The sequence below is a fragment of the Falco cherrug genome, chromosome 1 (assembly GCF_023634085.1).
Source record: "Falco cherrug isolate bFalChe1 chromosome 1, bFalChe1.pri, whole genome shotgun sequence".
NCBI lineage: Eukaryota > Metazoa > Chordata > Aves > Falconiformes > Falconidae > Falco > Falco cherrug.
Window position 1 is genome coordinate 15,230,744 of NC_073697.1, and position 11,373 is coordinate 15,242,116.

Consider the following 11,373-nt stretch of genomic DNA (forward strand, 5'->3'; position numbering starts at 1 on the left):
CACAGTTTGTTTCTTTCATTTGCTATTTGCTTGACATAATTCCTTGATTCTTCATTATAGGAAATTTTCTAAGGTGTTGTTTGGCTTTTTTACCCCCCCTTCAATTACAGGAATGAATTAAATGAGAGTGACTTCAGCAGAAAGTATGGATACATTAACATACAACAGCAATGGACAGTTTGCTGTCAGGCTAATTGCAGATTGCTTTTACTACATAGATTAGTTTCAGTGTAGAATTGCTGGCTGCTAATGAAATAATTACATAGCACTTTTTTATCTGGGCCAGTAAGATTCACTGTGCATGCACAGATTAATCACACATGCACAGCAGATTTAATACTGCTTGGACCTATCAGAGATACTTAGCACATCAAGCAAAATTCCATGTGAACAGCTCATCCAATCTGCTGTCCAAGGCATAGTTCATTTAAATGCCCTGGTTGCTGGTAAATTAAGGGCCCGATCCTGTACCCATCATTTGAGAAATGCTCAACCAGCACCAGAAGAATTGGATGCCATATGTAGTGTACTTTGTGAATAAACAAACACTTATTAAAATGTTGACACCTGCACATGACTAGGGCTGCTGTATGCAGTCTCAGAATTGCTGAAGTTCACAGGAAGATAAAGTTTGTTCAAAAAGGGCAGAATATGGCTGTAACAAATAGGAAGACACTCGCATTATAAATCAGGGAGGCTGAGCTGTAGGTGCAGCTGCTGCTGTGCTTACAGCAGAAGTGTCCCTTTCAAATATCTGTCAAGAACTGAACAAGAAACCCAAGTCTGTGATGCTCCAAGGACAGTGATATGGGGAATAAAGCCACAGTTTAAAAAAATACATATTTTGTTCTAATACTTTTATGCAAATATATAAGAAATGAAATTATTTTAATTGCAACTCTTCTAACTTCTTTGAATTACACAATGGATGAAGCTTTCTATAATGATACTTATTACAGGGCATTGAACAATCATACTGAAAGGACCTCTTTGGAAGGAGCTTGCATCGTATCCCTGTCCACAGCAACTAGGTTACATGTGATTTCTCCAAAGATGTAAGAGCATATTTCAGAAACATGACTTCTGGATCAAAAGGAAGTTCAGTCTCTGCCTCTTAATTCCTCAGCCTAGCTAAAAGGTGCCATTGGTAACTAATTCACAGCTCTGTCAACCAGTAACTATGCTGTTGTCAAAAAACTGGTTTAATAAATTAAGAAGTATTATTTAAGCAGAGGTACTGTAATGTACAGGGAGTCAAAGTATTAATTACGCTCTCCTTTTTTTGCATTTTGAAGGAATAGATTCCCTTATGCCATCATTATATCCCTCTAACAGGGTAAAATTCACCTGTCATTGTAGAAAGCAAGCACTCAATCTTCTGCCCTATCTATATATAATCTTGATACATATCTTCACATCCTCAGTGGACAAGAGAAAAAGCAGTAGACAACAGGCAAGTACAAAAGCAATGAAGGAGCAAAGTAGTGAAGAAGCAAGAAATTGCACATGGGCCTCTGTTTCTACAGATTCAATGCCTCTAAACTGTCAGCAAGTGCTGCAGCTCTTCCTGAAGCTGAAGCAGTAGTCACCTAGGAATAGGTGCCCCGAGCTTCATACTTTGGCTCAGAGATGGAGAAAACCTTTTAAGTCAGCCTGTTCTTCATCAGGACAGTACAATTCCTCTGTCCCACCACGGAAAATTTTTTCACCCTTAGGCTAGTCTGATTTTTTGACTGCCATCAAATCAGAATAAAAATTCTAATTTTTTTACACATTTATTTTCTTGCTTCATGGACAGTTTGAAAAAAAAACAACCAATAAAATACAACTGTTTTAATAATTTTTAAAGAGCTTTGAAATCACTCACTTTATCAAGGCTGATGAAAATGACAGTAGTGTCAGAGGGTAACAGGTTGCTAATAAATACAATAGTTTAGGAAAGTGCTATTCTTGTCATGGAAAAATATATTCTGAGAAAAATAATACCACTGTAATTCATTTTTGAAAGCTATAGAGACTTCTTGGATGAGGAATGCAGTTATTAAAGGCAAAAGTACACAATATGTTGTAATGAAATGGTTGTGCTACACACTTCATTAAACGTTTTGTGAGCCACCTGGGAAATTCCAGCTCTCCCCCCTCAGAAGGAAATGTTTTACGCTGTTGGATCACTAGAGGGAGCACACAGAGCAAGACAAACAAAAACACTGCCTTGGTGGCTCCAGCCTGCAAGCAAAGCTGAACAAGAGGAAAGATTGACCAAGGGGCTACCACGATTTGTATTTATTCTTCCAGTGCAAGAATTATGGTTACAGGATTCATTGAGAAAGACCTGAACACTTCAAGCTATCAAAAATGAGTTGATATAGGAATTCTGAAGCTCGTTCTGAGCAACAGAGTGGGGAAAAAGTTGACAGACTGTGCATTACACATGTCCACTGGAAGAAAACATACTTGTCATACAAGATGCTGGAAAGCTTAAAAATTCAGAGTGCACAGTAGGCAGTCTTCCAGAAGGATTCAAAGAACTGATATGTTTTGAATGTGTTGACTGTTTGATTTACAATATTTAAAGGTAGAGAATAAAGGGGGGGAAAAACAGTCAAATTTTGTATGAACCTCAGAGGAACAGGAGCTAAAGAAGGGCTGAACTACAGATGTCTATGATATTTTCACAATCATTTCAGCAGCTTATCATTTTTGTAAAAAAAAAAAAAAGAAACAAAACCAAACTCCTGACTCCATGCTTGAATATTATGAGCAGTATTGCTGAAATAGTATTGTTTAGAAAGCATGTTTTATACTTCTAGTTCACTTTAATCCAATATTCCTTTTCAATGATCAACAAAAGCTACATTATAGACAAAAGAACCAGTGCAGAAGAAACTGCACTTATATCACAGAAGCCAGTAAGCTGCCAAAGTGAATTCACCATCATGCTGTAAACTTGATGTATACACCCAGCAGAGTAAGGCAAACATGAAGATACTGTTGTACAATGTCATAGAAATAATATGAACTATAAATAGTAGAAACTTCTCCTTTTGCTCATTGTTTATCAAAGCCTGCAGCTGATTAACTTTACTGTTTTCCCTTAACCAGAATTTGCAATATGCTTACTTGAATACTGTAGCATAAAATATTGAAATTTTAAAGTAATGCTTTCATTACTGTCTTAGAGCAACTGCAATAACAATTATCTGTGCCCATATCCATAAGACTCACACTCAGAAGGCCCCTATGGAGATGAATACCACACAGCCCCGAAAGTGTACCATCTGGCACCCCCAGGCTTCACTTAAGACAATTTTACACTGAGTCCAGTGAAACTTTGATTAAAGACTGACTTTAGTTTGAATGACTCTTTTCTCCCCAGTCCTTGGTGGAGGGAATGGTACTGTCGCATGTTGACACACTGCACTGGGTGGTATGAATGCACCTAAAACAGTATTTCAGTCAAACTTCTTTCTTGAAACTGCAATTAGGATTTTTAGCAGTGAAATGCTATTAATGGTCAACAATGAGGTCCACCTGCCAGTCTCCCTCCTGCAACCCCTCACAAATGTGTCTGCGTATGAAAAAGCGAGTGTAGGGGTGGGCATGCATTTTTACATGCAGTAATCTCATCTGTGTGGAACTCTTGCTGGGTCATTCTGTAGGATTTTGTGGCAGGAGGTAAACCCAAGCCCTAACCTGCTGATCCCAGTAGCATTCATTTCTAGGGCATTCATGACTTTTGATGTTCCATGCATAATTTTCTTCCTTTAGGCACAATGTTAATCTCAGTCTACGAATGGCTTCTTCGATGGCTTACTGTGATTATTTCACCAGTTGAGAGCTCACTGGTTGTGCTGTATTTGTTTGTGTAAGAGGCCGTAACACAAGACTATTCCTACCCTAATGGTAATAACTTTTTTTCTGTTATATACATACATAATACAACTCTATGTCTTTCCATAAGTGCGCATATATATATACGATACACTAAAATAAGTCTGAAGTACATAAAGATTGCCAAATCAATCATTCACAAACTGACAAAAATACTTAAAAAAGAAAGGAAATGGTGATCTTAAGGTTATTTGTACAACCTTCAGTTTCTCCACGAAACACCAGAATAGTATAAACATCATTACTGCTTCCTTTTTTTTCTCCCTACGAAATGGCTGCCTTATTCAACAAACGTTTACATATTAAATGTAAATGTAAATGTTTAGTGAATGGATCATTGCAAACCTTGTTCTCACACACTCCACATTTCTGCACTAAGAATAAAATTATTGACTTATGTTACCAGTTTTGTCGTGCTTTACAATAAGCATGCATGTATTTTCACATACACAGCCTCCACCAGCAGAAAAAAATTATTATTCCCATTTTATAGATGGAGAACTAAATCCCAGACAGATTAAAAGCAAAATGTCAAATGACCACTGATTTTCTTAACAATACTGAGATTGAAATGAATTCTACCGAAGTACACTCATCTTTGTTGACTCCGAGACCATTTACTTCCCCCCCCCCCGCCCCGTAAATTCCTCCTGAACTTATTACATACCATCCAAATGGGACACTAAAAGAGCTAGGAGTCCTATAGACATGAGTCTTCTCTTGTCTTGCCTTTTTCTGAAGACTTTTTCTCTCTGCCATGGTACTAAATGTAATGCCACATACCAGTCCCATTTAGCCTAGCTCTCTTGAATGGCAAGCTAGAGGGCTTACGTTAAGCTCTTTGTTCACTGGTATTCTACCAGGAAATAGAAGCAGCCCCCTGAAGAGGTTCTTGTGGCACTGATTTTGGCAAAGGTAGAAAGCACGAGGAAGTGGGGCTGTAGCCCCTGTTTCAGCACTTCTCAATAACAATGAACATGCTCTCAGGTGTATGAGGTGGGTTTTCCTGACCAGTTGTTCAAAGCCATCACACATCCCCCTACTTAGTGTGTGCATGCTCCTTGGAAAAGACATAGGATGAGAATTTTTCCTCCTTGTGCAATTTTTGTTTGCAAAGCTGAAGAGCTCTGCAGGGAACTGAAATGACTAGTAAAGTCTGGTTTAATACAGCTTTTGGCCATTCTTGCTTCAGTTCTGTACCTTTTAACCTCCAGGGCATAATTCTTCCTCCTAATCAATCCCCTTTTGCATTACTTATGGGTTCTCTTCTTACTTTTAACAAGCAGTTTCAGATAACTATCATTCTGGGGAAGTTCTACACTCTTCCTACTAGTATTCAGCTGCTTGCTGCTAAAACTTTTTTGATCAAAGTTGTTATATGCCTCCTCCATGTTAAATATGTAAGCTTCCCAGTACTCACTAAATATCCTCACTAAAGTTTTTCAGTTTGCCTTTCTAAGGCTCCAAAAATACAGATTTGTTTTACTTTTTCCAGAAAGAGAACTGGACAAAAATGAATCTGTTCTAAGATCAGTTTTTATGTCCAGCCCCTTTAGATCTTGCTGTTCAGTGAAACTAAGCATAACACATCATTGTTTTTTGCTGGTTCACTGAATGTTCGGTACAAAAAATATCTATCTTCATTCACTTCCAAGAATATCTGAGACCTGACTTTACTGGAAAATAAATTTGGGGAAAAAAGTCACAGTATTCAAATGTCCAGTTTTTTAATTTTTTTGTGCCTTCATCTGGGAAAGTTAAAGTCTTCCTGATCACATAAATTCCACTACTTTCTGCCCCCCGCCCTACCTCACAAAACGGATATCATTATCCAGCTCTGAACCTTGGATCTTTCTCAACATCCCTCTTCCCAGTGGTCCCATTTTTTATTTCACTGACAATGCCATCTCACTGCCCATGTTTAAGTTTCTCACTTTCCTAATCCATTTATACATTTCAACTCCTTAATCCAGAGCATATAATGGCTACCATATTTCTATCACTACTACAAGATTTGGTTTGGTATCCAGGCTTCCAGCAGTAAGAGCAACAGCCAGTTCCAGTGATGCAGCCAGTGTACTTGATGCATCCTTTCATTTACCATTATCGTGTTTTTCTTAATTTCATCCTCATGCAATTACACCTCTTTCCCTTTTACTGTCTGTAGAAGGCTTTAAGTGTTTAGCAAGTTTTAGCAGCATTCTTTCCCACCTTCCTAGTTTAGAGCTTGTTTTACCAGTCACGTCTGCTGTCAACCTAGGAAGCTCTTTCCTGTAAATTCCTTCTTTGAGGGAAAAAAACAATTCCTACATGCATCACAGAGGCAAAGCACTGTCATACCTTCATAAAGGCATCACACCCTGATTTGTCAGGATTCAGGTGAAAAGATCTGAATCTACGTTCTCAAAGACCAAGTCAGGTTCTCATGAGCTTCAAGTGAACTAAACAAAAATGAGGGCTCATTTTATGGGAACACCATATAAGAGCAAGAAATGTTTACAACATTTTACTTTATCACATGGCCAGCACAGGGATTACATCTACCATTAGGGAAAACTCATAAAGTAATCCACCCCCAGTCCCTGCAGTGGGCTTCATACTCCAGGACTATGCTTCTCTATGAACTTATTTTGCCACTACAGTCCCATTGGCCTCTGTCTGTTACCATTTCATTTAGGAAAACATAAGACTGGAGATGTGCAAAACAGAGCAGCAAGGGCCCAGGGAGAATTTATTATTCTTCTCAGTCTGTTCAGAAGTTTTAAGTGCCCTCACAGCAAGTTAATATAAATATATTGCCTGGTGGCACAATACATTAGGAAGGTAAAATCTCAGCCAACATAGCATCAATCCCCTTGCTCCCACACCTACCCCTAACCTTCTCCTCTTCCGGGAAGCGAGATACTTCCCAGAGTATCTTTTAAAAGAATTAGGAAAAGAACATTAATTTTATGCTTAAAGAGTTGAGGATTAAATCCAAATGTAAAAGGAAATAAATGTTGCTTCAACATAAGGAACAGTAACACATCTTTTCTTTTAAAACATGAATAAGAAGGCAGGATGCTATAGGACAAAGCCTCTTGCCATATGAAATCCACATTTTGAGCTGCTCAGATAAGAAAATGTTTGCAGCTCCATGAAACCTTAAAGCTCTCTGTGGTATTTTCATCACCATTGCTCTTGCCCTAAAAGCATTTGCCTTGACATTCCTTACTGCTGGTGCCACCACACACTCACAGGCAACAGGGCACAGTCTGGGCCTTCTTATGCTGAGATGTGAAAAATCAATTGAATCCCCAGCAGATGGAATCACTGGTGCAGAAACTGACTAAAGACGAACAGTTATTCTGTGATACCAAACCCTTGAAAGAGGATACTGCAAACACAGACACTACAAGAAAAGAAAGGGTGATTTAATTCACAATAACTCTCTGCCTGGTATTGTCATTTTGGGGCTCTGCCCTTCCACTGAGATGCTACTATTCACTGGTGAATTAAGAATTTCTCTCCAAATATTTTTCTTTTCACTGATAACACACAGATATATGATAAGGTATGATACACACTGATACATGACATCACTATACTGAAACATACAGAATATTTCTATTCCCTTACCATTATGCATTAAACATAGACAAGACTGACTGACAGCAGCCTCTTTACATATTGTGACAGGAAATACGATTTTTATTTCTATTTCAAACTTGTGCCCTTCTAGGTTGTATATGCAAGATATATGTATATTTTACTAAATAATGTCCAATTATTACATCCTGTACATAGTATTTGTAACATACAATTTAGTCTTGGGTATGAATAAGTCCAGTCTGACTTATCTTTCTTCCAGTTTTTTTCCTCCTTCTTTTTTTCTGTCATTCTCTATATTTTCTGCTGATTTTATCAGCACCTTCTCACCTCTCTCTCCAGTTCTTTGTTTCTCTCTTTCACTTCACATATTGCCTTATACATCTGTGCTAACATCCAGCTGAGCTGCAGGGAGAAACTTCTTTAGTGTACTCTGTTTGTGTCAGTCCTATTATAAGATACTCAGGATTTTTTTTACATTTTTTTACATTTGTAATCTTCTAGTATAAATATAAATAAGTTATGTCATCTATTCCCGAAAGTATGTTAATCATAACCCTTTAATCATAATGATAATCATATACATATTTGGAAAAAAAACCCCAATAATGTATAGCTGTGCATAGGAATAGATGTCAGAAGATACATGTTCTTGTCTTGGCTTTTGCACAGTCTTGTGGTTGCAAAGAAACTATCTGATTTTGTTTTCTAGTTTAGTTTTTACTTGTCAAAATACATGAATAATACTGGCCTACTTGATTGGGCGATGGTTGATTCAGCTAATGTTTATAAAGGCTTTGAAAACAACGACTATGGCAGGCTAAAGAGGTGCAACTTGTTATTAGCTGTCAATTACGTTTTATAGAAAACACCGTGGCTGAACACTCATCAAACTCGTAAATTGGTAGAAAGAAGAAAATCAGAGAAAAGAAAGAGGGAGAAGAGTAAAGACTGGTTTGAATCAGAATATATTGGAGCCTGAGTGTGATCTGAGGCAACAAACGTTTACATGAAATGTTCATAATCTGCACAGCTACTCCTTACCTGAAGTATGAAACTGCAGCATACACACAGAGACTGGTCAAAATGAAACTTTCCAGTTTTAAATTCTCCAGCTTTCTGTATGAACTCCGTGCTGTAACTATACTGATGCTAATGGTATGAGGTCAATCAACTTTGATCTATAATGACAAGAGCACTAGCTCCCTAATTTAGTGGAAAAAAATAAACTTTCAGCAACCTTGAACACTCCCTATGCACCACTACGTGTGCTTCCTATCAGACTTATAATTGAGCACACTCTAGCGGTCTCTAGCATGCTAAGAAAACTGTGCATACAAAAGTACAGTCAAACAGAACAAATGGGTTCATACATTTAACTGTGCAATATGACACAAGGGTTCAGCTGTGGACAACTCACCCATGGTCTTCCAGTGGTTTGAGAACCTCTGGCCTAAAGACTGATGATGTTCCATATTTGCAATTTCTACCTTCTGTAGGTTGTGTCTCAATGAGATTATATAATGCTTTATAAATTGGCTAAGCAATTTATGGGAAAAAAATGCACATCAATACATTAACCAGTTTGAGATCATAATTTCTCTCTAATAGCCTTTCTTTGACAAGAAGAAAACAAAAGAAAATTAAAGCTGATAGGGCTGTTCTAGTAATGTCAAAAGTTGGCATTCTTTATCAGTCTTTAACTTAAAAGCAGTCCTTGTCAGAATAATGATAAAGGCATCACAGAAATTTTGCTTTTCATCTGTCTGACATATAAATCAATGATCCAGGAAACAAATCATTATATATGTATTTTTTTAAAAAAGTGAATATAAAACAAGCCAGCTTGTCTACATTTTATATTCATCTTTGACAGAGTCAGTTATACCATTTCTCTGAGCACTCACTCACGGTTAAAACTGCTCCCTCCTCCCAGTTATAACACTGACCCCGTTTAGAGAGCACATCACAAACAGATGCACTGAAATCAGTTGCCTTTTCCAGGGTGTGAGCTGCCATAACGGGCAGCTTTGCTTTCTCTTGGGAACAAGCACTCTCTTTACCACCAGGACAAATGACCTGTAGGAGAGGTATCCAAGGCTAGACACTCTATTTCCTTATAAATGCCAGATCAGATCATAACACATTACTGTGACTCACTGTGTTAATGACCGAGCACTTCGATTTGCAGGGAAAGCATGCAGACCTATCAGACTGAAGCCAAGCTCTGTGTATGTCAGAGTGCACTTCCTTTCTAAGCAGACACACTACTTTTGTAACTTCACTTTCCCTTTCAGTACACAGCTTTGAAATTCAGTTACAAACAGACCAAACCACTTACATTAGCTATAAGCGAGGCTTACCTTACAGCAATTCTGATCTGTTGGAAACGGTGTAAATGATCTGTTTTTCACATTAGGGAAGGGCGGTTTTCAGCTCTCAAGGGGGCTCCTCTAGGATTCTTCACTTTGGATTTTTTCTTTTTTCTTTGAGTGCAGGTCCTCCTTCAGAGTGGGCAAATGCCAACAACTATATATACTTTCCCAGAAGTACAAGGCTCCACCTCATGCCTCTATAATCCTGAGTGGAGAAGGATTACTGAGCCTAAAATATAAAACAAATGCTTTTTCAGGCTTGAATGACTCAGAAAAAGAGAAATAGATCTATTCAATATTTTGGAAGAAGAAAACCAAAACCACCCTACTACACGAACAACTATAAGTAAAGAAAGAGGAGGAGAAGTAGAGAAGGAAAATAAAGATTAGATTATAGAATATGGGATAGAGAGAAAAGAAGATGGAATCAAAAGCCAAGGATTACAAATAAGAAAGAGGAGAGGAGTTTAGTAATAAAGTACTAGAAATAAAATAGAGTACTAGAAATAAAAATATTTACTTTCCCTTTGATGCATCTGTTAAGATTAACAGAGGTCTGAGAAAAAAAATGCAAATACTAAATATATAGTGAATAGAAAAGCTTCCTGAAGGAAAAAAAAAACCACAGAAGAAACAGAGGAAATTAGAAAGAGAATGCATGGAGAGGGAAGGAAAAATATAAAGGTGTAACATAAGGACATAGGCCTTCACATTGGTCACCAATTCAACTGCCCTGTAACCACAGCCAGCCGTATTATGGAAGCCTACAGCAGAACTGCCCACCGGATATTCAGTTCACATCAGGCCATGAAACACTTAACAGAGCACTGAAGTAAACACAAGACTTACTGCACCAAAATAACACATTAGAGACAGACAGCAAAGTAGAATGTGGCATCTCAGGTTCCCGCAAAAGAGATATTTTATGTTCAAATTCTCAGAAAAATCTCAGAAACTGTACCCCTATGCTCTACAGGAAAGCTAGGAAAATGTTTATTATCGCTAACACCCTGAATTTCCATGCAAATCGAACAAGGTGCATGAAAGCAGGGGACAGAAGAGATGTCAGTTCAAGGTCCTTTGATAACACAACTCAAACAATGCATCATTCTTGTCAGTCAAGGTATTCACACGCTTATATGTCTTCCTCAATGTAGTGTTCAAACACATCCTTAGATGCAGGAAAATACTCAAATGCATCACCAAATTAGGAGCATAAGAATAACAGTGTTCATTTCTATTCATGTCAGATGGACTATATTTACTTCCAAGTCTGAGAAATCTGTGAAAAAAGGTCTTGATTCTTTGAACTGTTACTCCTAGACTGTTTTCAGAAACTCTCATTAACTGAATTATTCTAAAAAACAGTATTTGAACTTAAGTACTTATTGCAATGAAGAACTGCTACAGCAATAGACCATGCAGATTACATCTCCTTCCTCTGCCAAGGATATTAGTCTCCTGCTCACTGTGCTTTTATCTGTGTTTATCCTCTAAACTAATTGAAATCACATTTTTA

The 11,373-nt window shown here is 37.7% G+C and overlaps 1 protein-coding gene across 1 annotated transcript in view; it reads right to left on the reverse strand.

Moving 5' to 3' along the window:
* Positions 1-10,088, reverse strand: part of TTC29 (tetratricopeptide repeat domain 29) — a 213,863-nt gene extending 203,775 nt beyond the window's left edge. Inside the window, exon 1 of the mRNA XM_027807747.2 lies at positions 9,843-10,088. The gene's annotated coding sequence lies outside the window, so the exon portion shown is untranslated. The remainder of the gene's footprint in view (positions 1-9,842) is intronic.
* Positions 10,089-11,373: the final 1,285 nt, after the last annotated feature.